At 46.4% G+C, this 17,802-nt stretch overlaps 1 protein-coding gene across 2 annotated transcripts in view; it reads right to left on the bottom strand.

The window, feature by feature from the left end:
• The window catches only part of LOC124037548 (protein inscuteable homolog), a 101,398-nt gene that overhangs the window by 60,990 nt on the left and 22,606 nt on the right, over nt 1-17,802 (bottom strand). The window lies entirely within an intron of this gene.

The raw sequence follows: 17,802 nt of genomic DNA, 5'->3' as shown, positions 1-17,802 counted from the left end.
TTGTGTCTCAATGCTAAAGGTGAATTTAGCCATAATGACAAAGGTACAGTATTTGGTCAATGCTAATCTCGGTTAACTCAGAACTAAAGTCTTGTGTCATAGGTCAGATGTTCTAATAAGTTCTGGGTCCATACGTTTTAAGAGAACAAGGATCGAAGCTGGAACGAAGAACTCCACCTTTCTCTTTGCAATTCACGGGCAAGTTTATGGGCCAAATGTTCCTTCCCCTTTCAAGTTTGAAAGATGCTAACACCTGCGAAATAGTGATTGGTCCAAATAACCAGTGACGAAAAACCCAACCACCGGAATTAATTTGGCTGATCTCACGCATCCCCCATTGTGTCATGACAGATCTATGGTACCATTTATGTTTACGTAGTCTGTCTACGAAAGATTAGGCAAATGCTAACATAATTAAAGGTAGACTGAGCGATGCGAAGTCACAGAATTTTGGATCGATTTCAACAACAGCTACGAGCTTAGAAGCCAGAGACTAAATGTTGCTGTTCTGGTCCCGTAGCTACCATGTTGTTGAAGCATGCAGCTCGACCATGTACAGATACTGTGTGAGAGCAAAGTATTGCATCGCACTCATCTCAATATCTGCGGTGCAGCCCGTGGCAACCGTCATAATGCTGAGTCTACAATGACATTATACTGACAGAACCTTGCAATAACTCCACCGGTGGAAACTGTGTGAAAAGAACCAAGACAGCATATTTTAAAAATAGCTATACTAGAGGCGGCTAAGCAGATTAGCACCCAATAGTAAACAACCAAATAATCAGTGGGCTAGCTTGTAGGCTAAAGAACCTGCCTAGGTTTAAGAATGTTGCAAAGATCTAAAGGTTCTTTTCAGAATAAAAAAAATCCTCTCCAACAGATATATCAAGTAAGTCTAAAAGTGGTGCATTACCCAGATAACAGTAGCAGTGGTATTTTAGGTTTGAGTTATCTTATGGCTTGCCAATGCTAACTGAGGAGGGAAATTGCTTCTATTAGGCCCATGGACTGGGTTAACTGCTGGCTAATTTTGAGCAAATTATGTGAATGAAATCACGTAGCATAAGTATTATGCTATCTGTAACATAACTGTATCTTCAGACTACATGTAGTGATTTTACGTTTAATACCGGAGCTCCGAGAGATGCACCGAAATTGCTAAGCAGTTTAATTCAATGCGGTGTGCCGATGCCTGTATCACTTTATCAGAAGCATGTGATCAATGATATCCGAAGCTTTGAGTCATCGAACAACCATCTGATTGGTTTGGTATTGATTTCAGTATAAGACAAAAAAGCTACTCTGTGCACACGCTACAGCGTGTGGGACATCATCTATAATAATTTGGCTGCTCTAAATTCTTTTGACCACAAGGTGCCACTGCTGTACACTCTGTTGGTCAACGCCTTGTGTAATTCACTTATTTTTGACACAATTGGCTGGAAAGCCTCAGTGCTTCAGGACTCTTAATTTCCCCATCACCAACTACAGGTTTTGGACACAATTATAGAAATTATCTGTCACATTTGAATAATCAGACATTGATAATCAAAGTAAACACATACCTTAGTATAATTGACCACATCCCAAACAGTTCTTTAAAACAGCATGGTTTTCAAACACCGCAGCAACACCACACACACACACACACACACACACACACACACACACACACACACACACACACACACACACACACACACACACACACACACACACACACACACACACACACACACACACACACACACACACACACACACACACACACACACATCAGGTACATCAGGTATAAGAAACTATGATTCCTACCATGTCACATGATGATATTACAGATATTACATAGCAGTCGAACATTCCAGGATGGAGGAGCCATGGGAATAACTAGCATAGCTAGCTAGTTTTTACACATCACCATAGGAGTAAGCGAGTGAGAACAAGTATGTTAAAGAGAAAGTACCACAATATTTCAGCTAAGGACAATCTCTATAGTCTGTTTGTGCTTAAACTGTGTTTTCGTAAGAAATGGACACATGGGAACGGAGCTAGCCTGTCCACTTAAGCTTCACTTGTTTCGTTGAAATACCTCCCGATTCATCATGCAAGAGTGAACTGCAGCAGGCTACCCTGCCGCTACCCTGGGGCGGCAGGGTAGCCTAGTGGTTAGAGCGTTGGAAGAGTAAGTTCGAATAACCGAGCTGACAAGGTACAAATGTGTCGTTCTGCCCCTGAACAGGCAGTTAACCCACTGTTCCTAGGCCGTCATTGAAAATAAGAATTTGTTCTTAACTGACTTGCCTAGTAAAATAAAGGGAAAAGGTAGAATAAATAAAAATGTAGAAGTGGAAAGCTATGATGTTGTTGGAGCTCAACTCTGGTAGTTGGGATTGCACCACATTCACACCAGCAGAAAAGACTGGGTATAAGAGGCAGCTTAAGGGCAACAGGGATATTTATGTTGTGTTTCTCTGTGCTATTGTGTTCATATATGTTAAACTTCACTTTTAGAGTGGTTCTCAAACACACCAATCAAACAAATATTTAAGCAGCACTCTTTCCAAATACAGGAAATACTTTTTATCTTCCAGCCCTGGGACTACTGTCAGAGCCGTCAGTCAGCCAGGAGCCGTTACACCAGCCCTGGCACTACTGTCAGAGCCGTCAGCCAGCCAGGAGCAGTTACACCAGCCCTGGGACTACTGTCAGAGCCATCAGTCAGCCGGGAGCCGTTACACCAGCCCTGGGACTACTGTCAGAGCCGTCAGTCAGCCAGGAGCCGTTACACCAGCCCTGGGACTACTGTCAGAGCCGTCAGTCAGCCAGGAGCCGTTACACCAGCCCTGGGACTACTGTCAGAGCCGTCAGTCAGCCAGGAGCCGTTACACCAGCCCTGGGACTACTGTCAGAGCCGTCAGTCAGCCAGGAGCCGTTACACCAGCCCTGGGACTACTGTCAGAGCCGTCAGTCAGCCAGGAGCCGTTACACCAGCCCTAGGACTACTGTCAGAGCCATCAGTCAGCCAGGAGCCGTTACACCAGCCCTAGGACTACTGTCAGAGCCATCAGTCAGCCAGGAGCCGTTACACCAGCCCTGGGACTACTGTCAGAGCCGTCAGTCAGCCAGGAGCCGTTACACCAGCCCTGGGACTACTGTTGAAAATGAGACGGCTGAGTAACTCTGGCACATTTATGTAAATGTGCATTGTCCCTGTCAATTAAACCTAATAAAGTACAGTAAAGTAAATCAAGTTGAACTTCGAGAAAAGTTCTCCAACACTCATTAAAAAGTTGTGCAATGAGAATCAGTTGTGTACATTCAACATGTCTCCCTATTTTGTATTAGGGTGTCTAAATTTGCCTTTGTGTTGAAATAGCAACACTGCCATGTTTTATTAATTCTCACACCTCCCACACGAGGCCTTTAAATTGGTCTGTCAAAACAATATAGCCTTCAAAATTCAGCTCAATCATTTTAGACAGAGCAGTCAAACAGAGTAACCACGGGAAGCAGTGACAGCTCCCAGTCAGCCTAGCTTCACGTAATCAGCTTTTCAGGTGAAAAGCTACTTTTTTACTGTTATGCCAGTGTTACACTTGAGAAATTGTGTTTCCATAGCTATAGTGATGACAGTGAGGACTTGTGAAGAGCAGAATCAACAACCTCTGCATAATGGAAACATTTTCTTTGTGAGAAGGTGTGAAATTACCAGGGGCCTGGCTTTGGCCCCAGGTGTGAGAAGGTGTTAAAGTACCAGGGGCCTGGCTTTGGCTCCAGGTGTGAGAAGGTGTTAAAGTAGCAGGGGCCTGGCTTTGGCCCCAGGTGTGAGAAGGTGTTAAAGTACCAGGGGCCTGGCTTTGGCCCCAGGTGTGAGAAGGTGTTAAAGTACCAGGGGCCTGGCTTTGGCCCAAGGTGTGAGAAGGTGTTAAAGTACCAGGGGCCTGGCTTTGGCCCCAGTTGTGAGAAGGTGTTAAAGTACCAGGGGCCTGGCTTTGGCCTCAGGTGAGAGCAGGTCTGCCGGAGCCATGTGAGACACCGATGCCAGCCCGTGTAGATGGAAAAAGAAAAGTCTGAGTCTTTTGGGTAAAACACAAAAAAGTCTGTAGGAGATGAACACCATTCAATTCATTATTTTACCTGACGCCTAAGAGGTTTATGAAATCTTTGATGGTATTCAGATATGGTCGAATTGAAAAGTATTTGAAGTGAATGTAAAGGGTAAGGGTTACTTACAGCCTGATATAATCTCATGTTCACTGTATTTTCCCGAAGTACCTTATAGTCCTGGAAGTGCACCTTTTAAAATGCCATTAGCCACTATCAAACAATAACTTATAACAATAGCTATTATAGTTCAGGTCCTACAGCACAAACCACGGAAAGTCTCACTGGGCAGCTAATGACACAAAAAGGTGTCAAACGAGATGCTGATGTGAGAGGCAGAGACACTTGCGGAGCAATGCTGGGAATGAGTGGGTGGGAGAATGCACTGGAGGGGAGGGGTGGCCTGTTTTTGGGGGGTGAAGTTCCTGTTATCGAAAGTCGCTGATTCCTGTGGAGCTAAGGGGACAGGCGAGGGCGGAGGGGAGGGAAGTGAGTCACTGTATACAGTGTCAGTGCTAATTAGGGCCCCCTACTATGAGAGTTCCATCTCCACAGCACGGAGGGGAGGGGGTCACCCAGAGCCAGGTAGAGACCAACTCTTAGTGCGCTCTCTCTCTCCGAGGGAGACTTACAGATATAGGGATGAGGGAAAGAGAGAGAGAGGGGAGAAGAGATGGTGAAAGGATGGAAATACACCGAGCAGAAGAGAAAGGGAGGACACAGCAGAGGGAAAATCAGGAGGGGTACTAAGAAAGAAAGACTGAGAGAGGAACTGAGAGAGGGAGAGTGTATAAAAGGAAGAGAGTGAATGTCAGGACGACAGGATGGAAAGGTTTAGGTAGTATATAGTGAACCAAGTTTCATTGGTGACATCATAAGAAAACTAGAGCTTATAGGGGGAGTGTATTGGGACATCGATGAGGTAAGGTATATGAGCCCCTCTCTGCCTCACTTAAGTGGTTCATTGTGGAATGAAACAGAGGAAGAGTCTGAGCCTGCCATCAGACAAAGAAAAAGATGGATGTCTGACACGTTAAGTGTGCCTGTCTATCTGTAGCTGACAGTATGAACTTTCCTCCTGTCGCTCCTTTCATTTCCCTCTTTCCTCATCTCATCATATTGTGTGAAATTCCATTGTCTCATCAACTTGGTCTCATGACCTTGCATGGCTGCATCTGATATCTCATATTCGTCTCACTCTGAAGCAGTCTCTTTACCTGCATAATTCTGTTTCTCCATTTCATTTGTTTAAAGGCCCAGTCTCAGCCTGTTTTGGTGGGATGGAGTTTTGGCCTGCCTGGTGACATCACCAAGCAGTAAATGAGTTAATTGACCAATAAGAAAGCAATCCAAATCTCTCTGCCAATAACAGCTAGTTTTCAGTTTTCCCCACCCACTCAGATGACTCACACAGTCCTCACAAAAGCATTGCTTGGGAAAAAGCTATTTTTGTTTATTTTTGACCATTTTAATTTAAAACAATTACAGGTACATAATTGTTAGGCAGAAATTATTTGAAATTGAGATTTTTCAAAAAAGGCTGCATTTGCAAATTGTAAATATACAGTGCCTTTGGAAAGTATTCAACCCCTTTGACTTTTTCCAAGTTTTGTTGCGTTACAAAGTGGGATTAAAATGGACTGAATTGTCATTTTTTTTGGTCAATGATCTACACAAAATTCTCCAATGTCAAAGGGGAATAAACTTTTTTTCGTTTTGTAAATGTATGACAAATAAAACACTAATATATATTGATTAGGTATGTATTCAGTCAATACATGTTAGAAACACCTTTGACAGCAATTACAGCTGAGTCTTTTTTGGGTAAGTGTTTAAGTCTTTGCACACCTGGGGCCTCATTTATCAATCATGCATCAAATCTGTGCGTAAACCATTTATTGCAATCATTTCCATGCAAACGGGAGATTTATCAACATGAACGTTTGGCATTTCTTTCCTTCTCAATGCGTTTGAGACAGTCAGTTGTATTGTGACAAGGTAGGGGTGGTATACAGAAGATAGCCCTAAAACCAAGTCCATATTATGGCAAGAACAGCTCAAATAAGCAAAGGAAAACGACAGTCCATAATTACTTTAAAACAGTGGTCACCAACCGGTCGATCGCGATCTCCAAGGCATTTCTAGTCAATCGCCAAACATTTCTGTGAAAAACCCAACGATAAAGCCTTGTTTCCCCCTCAAAAAATATCAGCTGCCCTGCGCGCCGAGTAGGAAAACTGTTGCCATTTCATGTGGCTGAAGGTACAAACTCTGCCTTCCCGGTGGGCCTGGAGAGGAAATCAAGTGCACTATGCTTCAGCTGGCCAATCTGATTCCTCAGATGACCGAGTCTGCAGTAACGTAGCAGGCATACAAGAAAGCTACGGCAAAATGAATACTGTGAGATTTCAAAACCATGACTAGAGAGAGACTATCAACTAATACAGCAACGAGCTGCTGTTTTTATGAGTTCATGGTTAAGTTCTTACTCAGCACTGTCAACACTTTGTATTCAACACTTTTATAAGCCATAAAATGCGCGTTGTTCCTATTTCCAGTCAGCGCTATAACAAGCAGTGCAGCAGTAATGAATGAGGAGGGACGTGTTTATATAGGCCTGCGTTGTTACTATTATTAGCGGCTTGGGTCTTTTTTAATATAGAGGAATATTTCACTTTCTCTGTTCATAGGAGTAACAGCATACATTTGTTTATGAGGCAGAAATAATGCGGTGCCATCAGCTGGAAGACGGTGTCCCTTTGTGGTAAGTGTCAGTGGAGGAAAGAGAGAGTGGAGGCATGTAGAGAGATGGACCCTCAGTCTGCTGCTCTCTCCCTCCCACGGAACTGACCGTCAGATGCAGGCACCATCAGCCCAGTAAAGCAAATCATTTAAATATATTCGCACTCAGCTGTGACTCATGTAATACAACAATGGATCTATTACCGGTGTGATAATATAGCCTACCTCAAATGTTTAAATATATATATATTTTTTAAATTAAATTCCCGAATAACCCGAATAACAATGCATTGGCAGGTAAATTCAAGCAAAGCCAATATGCGGTGAACATGTATTGGACCTATAGCTTACTGTACAAACCTCATTGCTACAGAACTGTTTTTAAATGGTTAATGTTACATAGGCTTACGTTTCTTAAGTCATTTTAATAAAGAATCAGAGCGGTAGATCTCTGCATTTTGACTCAGAAAGTGATCTTGACTCAGAAAGTGATCTTGACTCAAAAAAGGTTGGTGACCACTGCTTTAAGACATGACGGTCAGTCAATCTGTAAAATGTCAAAAACGTTAAAAGTTTCTTCAAGTGCCGTCGCAAAAACCATCAAGCTCTATGATGAAACTGGCTCTCATGAGGACCGCCACAGGAAAGAGTGATCTCTGCTGCAGAGGATACGTTCATTAGAGTTAACTGCACCTCAGATTGCAGGCCAATCTAACAGACACATCTGAACTTCAACTGTTCAAAGGAGACTGCGTGAATCAGGCCTTCGTGGGATCGAATTGCTGCAAAGAAACACTACTGGGACATCAATAAGAAGAATATACTTGCTAGGACCAAGAAACACAAGCTTTGGACATTAGACCGGTGAAAATCTGTCCTTTAGTCTGATGTGTCCAAATTTCAGATTTTTGGTTCCAACCGCCATGTCTTTGTGAGACGCAGAGTAGGTGAACGGATGATCTCCGCATGTGTGGTTCCCACCGCGAAGCATGAAGGAGGAGATGTGATGGTGTGGGGGTGCTTTGCTGGTGACACTGTCTGTGATTTATTTAGAATTCAAGGCATGCTTAACCAGCATGGCTACCCCAGCATTCTGCAACAAAACGCCATCCCATCTGGTTTGCGCTTCAAATCAAATTCTATTAGTCACATGCACTGAATACAACAGGTGTAGACCTTACAGTGAAATGCTTACTGACGAGCCCCTAACCGACAGTGCAGTTTAAAAAAAAATATGGATAAGAATGAGATAAAAGTAACAAATAATTGAAGAGGAGCAGTAAAAAATAACAATATATACAGGGGGTTGCTGGTACAGAGTCAATGTGTGGGGGCACGGGTAAGTTGAGGTAGTATGTACATGTAGGTAGAGTTCATTAAAGTGACTATGCATAGATGACAACAGAGAGTGGCAGTGGTGTGGGGGGGGGGCAATGTGAATAGTCTGGGCAGCCATTTGACTAGATGTTCAGAAGTCTTATGGCTTGGGGGTTGAAGCTGTTTGGGAGCCTCTTGGACCTAGACTTGGCACTCTGGGTACCGCTTGCCATGTGGTAGCAGAGAGAACAGTCTATGACTTGGGTGGCTGGAGTCTTTGACAATTTTCAGGGCCTTCCTCTGACACCGCCTGGTAAAGAGATCCTGAATGGCAGGAAGCTTGGCCCTATTGATGTACTGGGCCGTTCGCACTACCCTCTGTAGTGCCTTGCGGTCGGAGGCCGAGCAGTTGCCATTCCAGGCAGTGATGCAACCAGTCAGCATGCTCTCGATGGTGCAGCTGTAGAACCTTTTGAGGATCTGAGGACCCATGCCAAATCTTTTCAGTCTCCTGAGGGGGAATATGTTTGTTGAGCACTCTTCACAACTGTCTTGGTGTGCTTGGACCATGATAGTTTGTTGGTGATGTGGACACCAAGGACCTTGAAGCTCTCCACCTGCTCCACTGCAGCCCCGTCGATGAGAATGGGGGCGTGCTCAGTACTCTTTTTCCTGTAGTCCACAATCATCTCCTTTGTCTTGATCACAATGAGGGAGAGGTAATTTTCCTGGCACCACATGGCCAGGTCTCTGACCTCCTCCCTATAGACTGTCTCGTTGTTGTCCGTGATCAGGCCTACAACTGTTGAGCAAATGTATTGATGGTGTTGGGGTCGTGCCTGGCCGTGCACAGGGAGTACAGGAGGGGGCTGAGCACGCACCCCTCAATGGGTTCGCAAATACTAAATATGAACTATGTGAACAGAAAACATTTACATTACATTTAAGTCATTTAGCAGACGCTCTTATCCAGAGCGACTTACAAATTGGTGCATTCACCTTATGACATCCAGTGGAACAGTCACTTTACAATAGTGCATCTAAATCTTAAGGGGGGAGAGGGATTACTTATCCTATCCTAGGTATTCCTTAAAGAGGTGGGGTTTCGGGTGTCTCCGGAAGGTGGTGATTGACTCCGCTGTCCGGAGTCAAAAGGCTTTATGTGCCAGTGATAGGTTATGTGATATGCAAAATACGTTGCTAAATGTGGTGGTAAGGTAGCCAGGTGGAACTCACGACTCGTTTATTCTGCAGATCAGCAATGTTGACCTATATGCCTACAGGAGAGAGCTGTTGAGGATGGAGGGATTATTGCTGAAGCAACTTGGATTGTCCCAATGGTCCTCTCTTTGTAGCTATTTCACTGGTCAAGCCACAACAGAGTGAGCCAAATAAAAACCTTTTGGTTGTTCTCAATCTCTGACACTAGCACCTCTAGCACTGTTGTAAATTCCCCACGGGCTTTAAAGGGATGATTTTGACCATATATAGTTAATTAGGGGCGTTTCGAAATGCGAACAGCCAAGGTCGGCAGAAGCACTCTGAGAACAATTGGTATTTATCAATGGTTATCTTCTACCGGTGTGTGTATGGCACTAGTAGGATTGTTTGATAAATCACACTTTTTTTTAGCTGTACAACCATTCTAAATTCTGTTCGTAAGTAGTATTTTAGAATAGTTTATACATATTGATATATGAGGCCCTTGGATTATACAATATTTGCCAATTATAATTTTTTTAATTCTTCAAGTTAGTTGTTGATGATTGCTAAACAGCCATTTTCAAGTCTTGCCATATATTTTCAAGACAAAGTAAAAAACTGTAACTAAGCCACTCAGGAACATTCAATGTCATCTTGGTTGTCATGCAGGTGAATGAGGACCCAAAAGCGACTTGGCGAAAACAGAGTCTTTAATCCAGTAAAGTAAATCTACAATCATAAGACATAATTCCACTCGTAATGACGAGAACAGACTGGAGACTCGATCAAGAACTGCAGGTTGCCTCGGGAAGGCACTTGAACGTAGCAGACTCAGACACCTGCTCACCACGCAGCATCTGAGGGAAACACGACACGACAGGGCGATACACAGACACAGCACGGTGAACAATAGACAAGGATCCGACAGGGCAGAAACGGAAAACAAGGGGAGAAATAGGGACTCTAATCAGGGAAAAAGATAGGGAACAGGTGTGGGAAGACTAAATGATTGATTAGGGGAATAGGAACAGCTGGGAGCAGGAACGGAACGATAGAGAGAAGAGAGAGAGGAAGAGAGAGAGAAAAAGGGGAACGAACCTAAAAAGACCAGCAGGGGGAAAACGAACAGAGGGAAAAGCAAAATGACAAGACAATCTAAGACAAAACATGACAGTACCCCCCCACTCACCGAGCGCCTCCTGGCGCACTCGAGGAGGAATCCTGGCGGCAACGGAGGAAATCATCAATAAGTGAACGGTCCAGCACGTCCCGAGACGGAACCCAACTCCTCTCCTCAGGACCGTAACCCTCCCAATCCACTAAGTATTGGTGACCCCGTCCCCGAGAACGCATGTCCATGATCCTACGTACCTTGTAAATAGGTGCGCTCTCGACAAGGACGGGAGGGGGAGGGAAGACGAACGGGGTGCGAAGAAAGGGCTTGACACAGGAGACATGGAAGACAGGATGGACGCGACGAAGATGTCGCGGAAGAAGCAGTCGCACAGCGACAGGATTGACGACCTGGGAGACACGGAACGGACCAATGAACCGCGGAGTCAACTTACGAGAAGCTGTCGTAAGAGGAAGGTTGCGAGTGGAAAGCCACACTCTCTGGCCGCAACAATACCTTGGACTCTTAATCCTACGTTTATTGGCGGCTCTCACAGTCTGTGCCCTGTAACGGCAAAGTGCAGACCTCACCCTCCTCCAGGTGCGCTCACAACGTTGGACAAACGCTTGAGCGGAGGGAACGCTGGACTCGGCAAGCTGGGATGAGAACAGAGGAGGCTGGTAACCCAGACTACTCTGAAACGGAGATAACCCGGTAGCAGACGAAGGAAGCGAGTTGTGAGCGTATTCTGCCCAGGGGAGCTGTTCTGCCCAAGACGCAGGGTTTCTGAAAGAAAGGCTGCGTAGTATGCGACCAATCGTCTGATTGGCCCTCTCTGCTTGACCGTTAGACTGGGGATGAAACCCGGAAGAGAGACTGACGGACGCACCAATCAAACGACAGAACTCCCTCCAAAACTGTGACGTGAATTGCGGGCCTCTGTCTGAAACGGCGTCTAACGGGAGGCCATGAATTCTGAACACATTCTCGATGATGATTTGTGCCGTCTCCTTAGCGGAAGGAAGTTTAGCGAGGGGAATGAAATGTGCCGCCTTAGAGAACCTATCGACAACCGTAAGAATCACAGTCTTCCCCGCAGACAAAGGCAGACCGGTAATGAAGTCTAGGGCGATGTGAGACCATGGTCGAGAAGGAATGGGGAGCGGTCTGAGACGACCGGCAGGAGGAGAGTTACCCGACTTAGTCTGCGCGCAGTCCGAACAAGCAGCCACGAAACGGCGCGTGTCACGCTCCTGAGTCGGCCACCAAAAGCGCTGGCGAATAGACGCAAGAGTGCCTCGAACACCGGGATGACCAGCTAACTTGGCAGAGTGAGCCCACTGAAGAACAGCCAGACGAGTGGAAACAGGAACGAAAAGGAGGTTACTAGGACAAGCGCGCGCGACGCAGTGTGCGTGAGTGCTTGCTTAACCTGTCTTTCAATTCCCCAGACTGTCAACCCGACAACACGCCCATAAGGAAGAATCCCCTCGGGATCAGTAGAAGCCACAGAAGAACTAAACAGACGGGATAAGGCATCAGGCTTGGTGTTTTTGCTACCCGGACGGTAAGAAATCACAAACTCGAAACGAGCAAAAACAACGCCCAACGAGCTTGACGGGCATTAAGTCGTTTGGCAGAACGGATGTACTCAAGGTTCTTATGGTCTGTCCAAACGACAAAGGAACGGTCGCCCCCTCCAACCACTGTCGCCATTCGCCTAGGGCTAAGCGGATGGCGAGCAGTTCGCGTTTACCCACATCATAGTTGCGTTCAGATGGCGACAGGCGATGAGAAAAATAAGCGCAAGGATGAACCTTATCGTCAGACTGGAAGCGCCGGGATAGAATGGCTCCCACGCCTACCTCTGAAGCGTCAACCTCGACAATGAATTGTCTAGTGACGTCAGGAGTAACGAGGATAGGAGCGGACGTAAAACGTTCTTTTAGAAGATCAAAAGCTCCCTGGGCGGAACCGGACCACTTAAAACACGTCTTGACAGAAGTAAGAGCTGTGAGAGGGGCAGCAACTTGACCGAAATTACGAATGAAACGCAGATAGAAATTAGCGAAACCTAGAAAGCGCTGCAACTCGACACGTGACCTTGGAACGGGCCAATCACTGACAGCTTGGACCTTAGCGGAATCCATCTGAATGCCTTCAGCGGAAATAACGGAACCGAGAAAAGTAACGGAGGAGACATGAAAAGAGCACTTCTCAGCCTTCACGTAGAGACAATTCTCTAAAAGGCGCTGTAGAACACGTCGAACGTGCTGAACATGAATCTCGAGTGACGGTGAAAAAATCAGGATATCGTCAAGATAGACAAAAACAAAGATGTTCAGCATGTCTCTCAGAACATCATTAACTAATGCCTGAAAAACAGCTGGCGCATTGGCGAGACCAAACGACAGAACCCGGTACTCAAAATGCCCTAACGGAGTGTTAAACGCCGTTTTCCACTCGTCCCCCTCTCTGATGCGCACGAGATGGTAAGCGTTACGAAGGTCCAACTTAGTAAAGCACCTGGCTCCCTGCAGAATCTCGAAGGCTGATGACATAAGGGGAAGCGGATAACGATTCTTAACCGTTATGTCATTCAGCCCTCGATAATCCATGCAGGGGCGCAGAGTACCGTCCTTTTTCTTAACAAAAAAGAACCCCGCCCCGGCCGGAGAGGAAGAAGGCACTATGGTACCGGCGTCAAGAGACACAGATAAATAATCCTCGAGAGCCTTACGTTCGGTAGCCGACAGAGAGTATAGTCTACCCCGAGGAGGAGTGGTCCCCGGAAGGAGATCAATACTACAATCATACGACCGGTGAGGAGGAAGGGAGTTGGCTCGGGACCGACTGAAGACCGTGCGCAGATCATGATATTCCTCCGGCACTCCTGTCAAATCGCCAGGTTCCTCCTGAGAAGTGGGGACAGAAGAAATGGGAGGGATGGCAGACATTAAACACTTCACATGACAAGAAACGTTCCAGGATAGGATAGAATTACTAGACCAATTAATAGAAGGATTATGACATACTAGCCAGGGATGACCCAAAACAACAGGTGTAAAAGGTGAACGAAAAATCAAAAAGAAATAGTCTCACTGTGGTTACCAGATACTGTGAGAGTTAAAGGTAGTGTCTCAAATCTGATACTGGGAAGATGACTACCATCTAAGGCAAACATGGGCGTAGGCTTGTCTAACTGTCTGAAAGGAATGTCATGTTTCCGAGCCCATGCTTCGTCCATGAAACAACCCTCAGCCCCAGAGTCAATCAAGGCACTGCATGTAGCACCCGAACCGGTCCAGCGTAGATGGACCGACATAGTAGTACAGGATCTAGATGAAGAGACCTGAGTAGTAGCGCTCACCAGTAGCCCTCCGCTTACTGATGAGCTCTGGCCTTTACTGGACATGAATTGACAAAATGTCCATCAAATCCGCAATAGAGGCACAGGCGGTTGGTGATCCTCCGTTCCCTCTCCTTAGTCGAGATGCGAATACCTCCCAGCTGCATGGGCTCAGTCTCTGAGCCAGAGGAGGGAGATGGTTGCGATGCGGAGCAGGGAAACACCGTTGACGCGAGCTCTCTTCCACGAGCTTGGTGACGAAGATCTACCCGTCGTTCTATGCGGATGGCGAGAGCAATCAAAGAGTCCACACTGGAAGGAACCTCCCGAGAGAGAATCTCATCTTTGACCACTGCGTGGAGTCCCTCCAGAAAACGAGCGAGCAGCGCCGGCTCGTTCCAGTCACTAGAGGCAGCAAGAGTGCGAAACTCTATAGAGTAATCCGTTATGGATCGATCACCTTGGCATAGGGAAGCCAGGGCCCTAGAAGCCTCCCTACCAAAAACTGAACGGTCAAAAACCCGAATCATCTCCTCTTTAAAGTTCTGGTAATTGTTTGAACAATCAGCCATTGCCTCCCAGATAGCTGTGCCCCACTCTCGAGCCCGGCCAGTAAGGAGTGAAATGACGTAAGCAACCCGAGCTCTCTCTCTAGAGTATGTGTTGGGTTGGAGAGAGAACACAATATCACACTGGGTGAGAAAGGAGCGGCACTCCGTGGGCTGCCCGGAGTAGCAAGGTGGGTTATTAACCCTAGGTTCCGGAGGCTCGGCAGGCCAGGAAGTAACAGGTGGCACGAGACGAAGACTCTGGAACTGTCCAGAGAGGTCGGAAACCTGAGCGGCCAGGTTCTCCACGGCATGGCGAGCAGCAGACAATTCCTGCTCGTGTCTGCCGAGCATGGCTCCTTGGATCTCGACGGCAGTGTTACGAGCGTCTGTAGTCGCTGGGTCCATTCTTTGGTCGGATCCTTCTGTCATGCAGGTGAATGAGGACCCAAAAGCGACTTGGCGAAAACAGAGTCTTTAATCCAGTAAAGTAAATCTACAATCATAAGACATAATTCCACTCGTAATGACGAGAACAGACTGGAGACTCGATCAAGAACTGCAGGTTGCCTCGGGAAGGCACTTGAACGTAGCAGACTCAGACACCTGCTCACCACGCAGCATCTGAGGGAAACACGACACGACAGGGCGATACACAGACACAGCACGGTGAACAATAGACAAGGATCCGACAGGGCAGAAACGGAAAACAAGGGGAGAAATAGGGACTCTAATCAGGGAAAAAGATAGGGAACAGGTGTGGGAAGACTAAATGATTGATTAGGGGAATAGGAACAGCTGGGAGCAGGAACGGAACGATAGAGAGAAGAGAGAGAGGAAGAGAGAGAGAAAAAGGGGAACGAACCTAAAAAGACCAGCAGGGGGAAAACGAACAGAGGGAAAAGCAAAATGACAAGACAATCTAAGACAAAACATGACATTGGTTAGCAACTCCAGTGTAGATTTGACCTAGTGTTTTAGGTCATTGTCCTGCAGAAACATGAATTAGTCTTCCAGTGCCTGTTGGAAAGCAGACTGAGCCAGGTTTTCCTCTGGGATTTTACCTCTGCTTATCTCTATTCCATTTATTTTAATCCTAAAACATGCATACACAAACACACAGGCTGCACAAGGGCACAATAATGTTGTGTACACTGATGCTACTAATAATACTGCTGCTGCTAAGAAATAACCTCAGCCTTTCATCTGCAAATGGGTCTAAAAACACATGGCCCGTGTACCAAATGGCACCCTCTTCCCTAGGGGCCCTGGTAAAAAGTAGTACACTACAGTTCCTTCAGAAAGTATTCACACCCCTTGACATATTACACATTTTGTTGTGTTACAGCCTGAATTCAAAATTGAATTAATCAATTATTTCCCATCACCCATCTACACACAATACCCCATAGTGAAAGTTAACCAAGTTTGTGAAACCTTGTTTTAGGTAATTGTCCTGCTGAAAGCTGAATTCATCTCCCAGTGTCTGGTGTAAAGCAGAATGAACCTCTAAGATTTTTCCTGTTGCTTAACTCCATTCGTTTAAAAAAAAATAATCCTCATAAATTCATAAAATTCATAAATCAAGCGCCTCGTTCAAGAAAGGCGGCAGCTTAAGAAACAGTGGAAGAAGGCCTCGGAAGTGGAAAAGGAGGGCATAGAGGCACTTCAAGCTGACATCAAAACCCGGTTGGCATCCCTCCGTAGAGCAGAGAACCTACGGAAACGCAGAAGGAAAAAAGAACAAACTAGAACTCGATTCTATAAAGATCCCTTCAAGTTCCTTAAAAGTCTCTTCACAAAAGAAAAAAGTGGAGCTCTAAAAACAACAAAGAAAGACCTAGAGGAGCACCTGAGAATAACAAACGTTGACTCAAAGCGACATGAACATCTGGCCATCCCATCAGATATCCCACCCATTGAACCCCGGAACATCATATTGAGACCAGCCCTCCGACATGGAAAGAGGTGGAAGACACAGTTCGACGGGCAAGAACAGCATCAGGCCCGGGGCCAAATGGAGTCCCGTACAAAGTGTATAAGAACACACCAGACGTCCTGAGGTTCCTCTGGAGGCTTATGAGAACAGCTTGGCAGAAGAAGATAATACCCAAAGTGTGGCGTAGGGCAGGCGGGGTCCTGATCCCTAAGGAGAAGGATGCAGTGAACATCAGCCAATTCCGCCCAATCTCCTTACTGAATGTCGAGGGAAAAATCTTCTTTAGGGTCATTGCCCAGAGGATGGCTGAGTACCTACAAAGGAATACGTAATGTCGATGCATCTGTACAGAAGGCAGGAATATCAGGGTTCTCTGGCTGCTTGGAACATTCCAGCATGATCTGGCATCAGATCCAAATGGCCAAGGTGGAGAAAAGGGACCTCCATGTAGTCTTCCTCGACCTCGCCAATGCATTTGGCTCTGTGCCCCATGAACTCCTGTGGTCTGCCTTCAGATTTTTCCACATACCGGACACCATCACAAACCTGGTGAAGTCGTACTTCCAGGATCTGCAGTTCTGCTTCACCACCTCAGAGTTCACCACCTCATGGCAGTGCCTGAATGTAGGTATAATGGCGGGATGTACCATTTCTCCGTTGGCATTCACAATGGCAATGGAGGTTATCATCAGATCCTCAAAATGGGTTGCTGGTGGACAGCGAGTCGACTCTGGTTTCCGCCTCCCTCCACTCAGAGCCTACATGGACGACATTACAACATTGACCACCACTGTCCCATGCACCAGGAGACTGCTCAGAAAACTTGAGGAGAACATCAGCTGGGCCCGTATGAAGATTAAACCATCCAAGTCACGCAGCATCTCGATTGTGAAGGGAGTACTCTCTGACCTGAAATTCTTCATCGGAGATGACCAAATCCCAACAGTGTCTGAGCAGCCGGTAAAGCCTTGGAAGGTGGTATGATGCAAGCCTGAAGGACAAAGACCAGGTGCAACAGCTGCGCAAAGACATCAGTAGTAGCCTACAGTCCATCGACAACACCCAGCTACCTGGAAAGTTAAAGGCCTGGTGTCTGCAGTTTGGACTCCTACCCCGGGTGTTGTGGCCCTTAGCACTGTATGAGGTTCCAATCTCAACAGTGGAGAAGATGGAAAGAGGAGTCACAGGCTACTTAAAGAAGTGGCTTGGAGTTCCACGATGCCTTACCACCATAGGCCTCTATGGAGATGGTGTCCTCAAGCTGCCCCTCACCAGTCTAACAGAGGAATTCAAGTGTGCAAAAACCAGGCTCCAAATGACACTGAATGAATCTCGAGACCCAGTGGTGAGCAACAACGCGCCGACCTTGGCAACTGGGCGCAAATGGAGGCCAGGAAAAGCAGTCCAGGAGGCAACAGCAGCCCTCAGACATGCTGACATTGTGGGTCATGTTCAGCAAGGGAGGAGGCCTTGGGCTAACTAGCCG

Source organism: Oncorhynchus gorbuscha, linkage group LG06 (assembly GCF_021184085.1).
Source record: "Oncorhynchus gorbuscha isolate QuinsamMale2020 ecotype Even-year linkage group LG06, OgorEven_v1.0, whole genome shotgun sequence".
NCBI lineage: Eukaryota > Metazoa > Chordata > Actinopteri > Salmoniformes > Salmonidae > Oncorhynchus > Oncorhynchus gorbuscha.
This window is presented reverse-complemented; position numbering and strand designations above follow the sequence as displayed.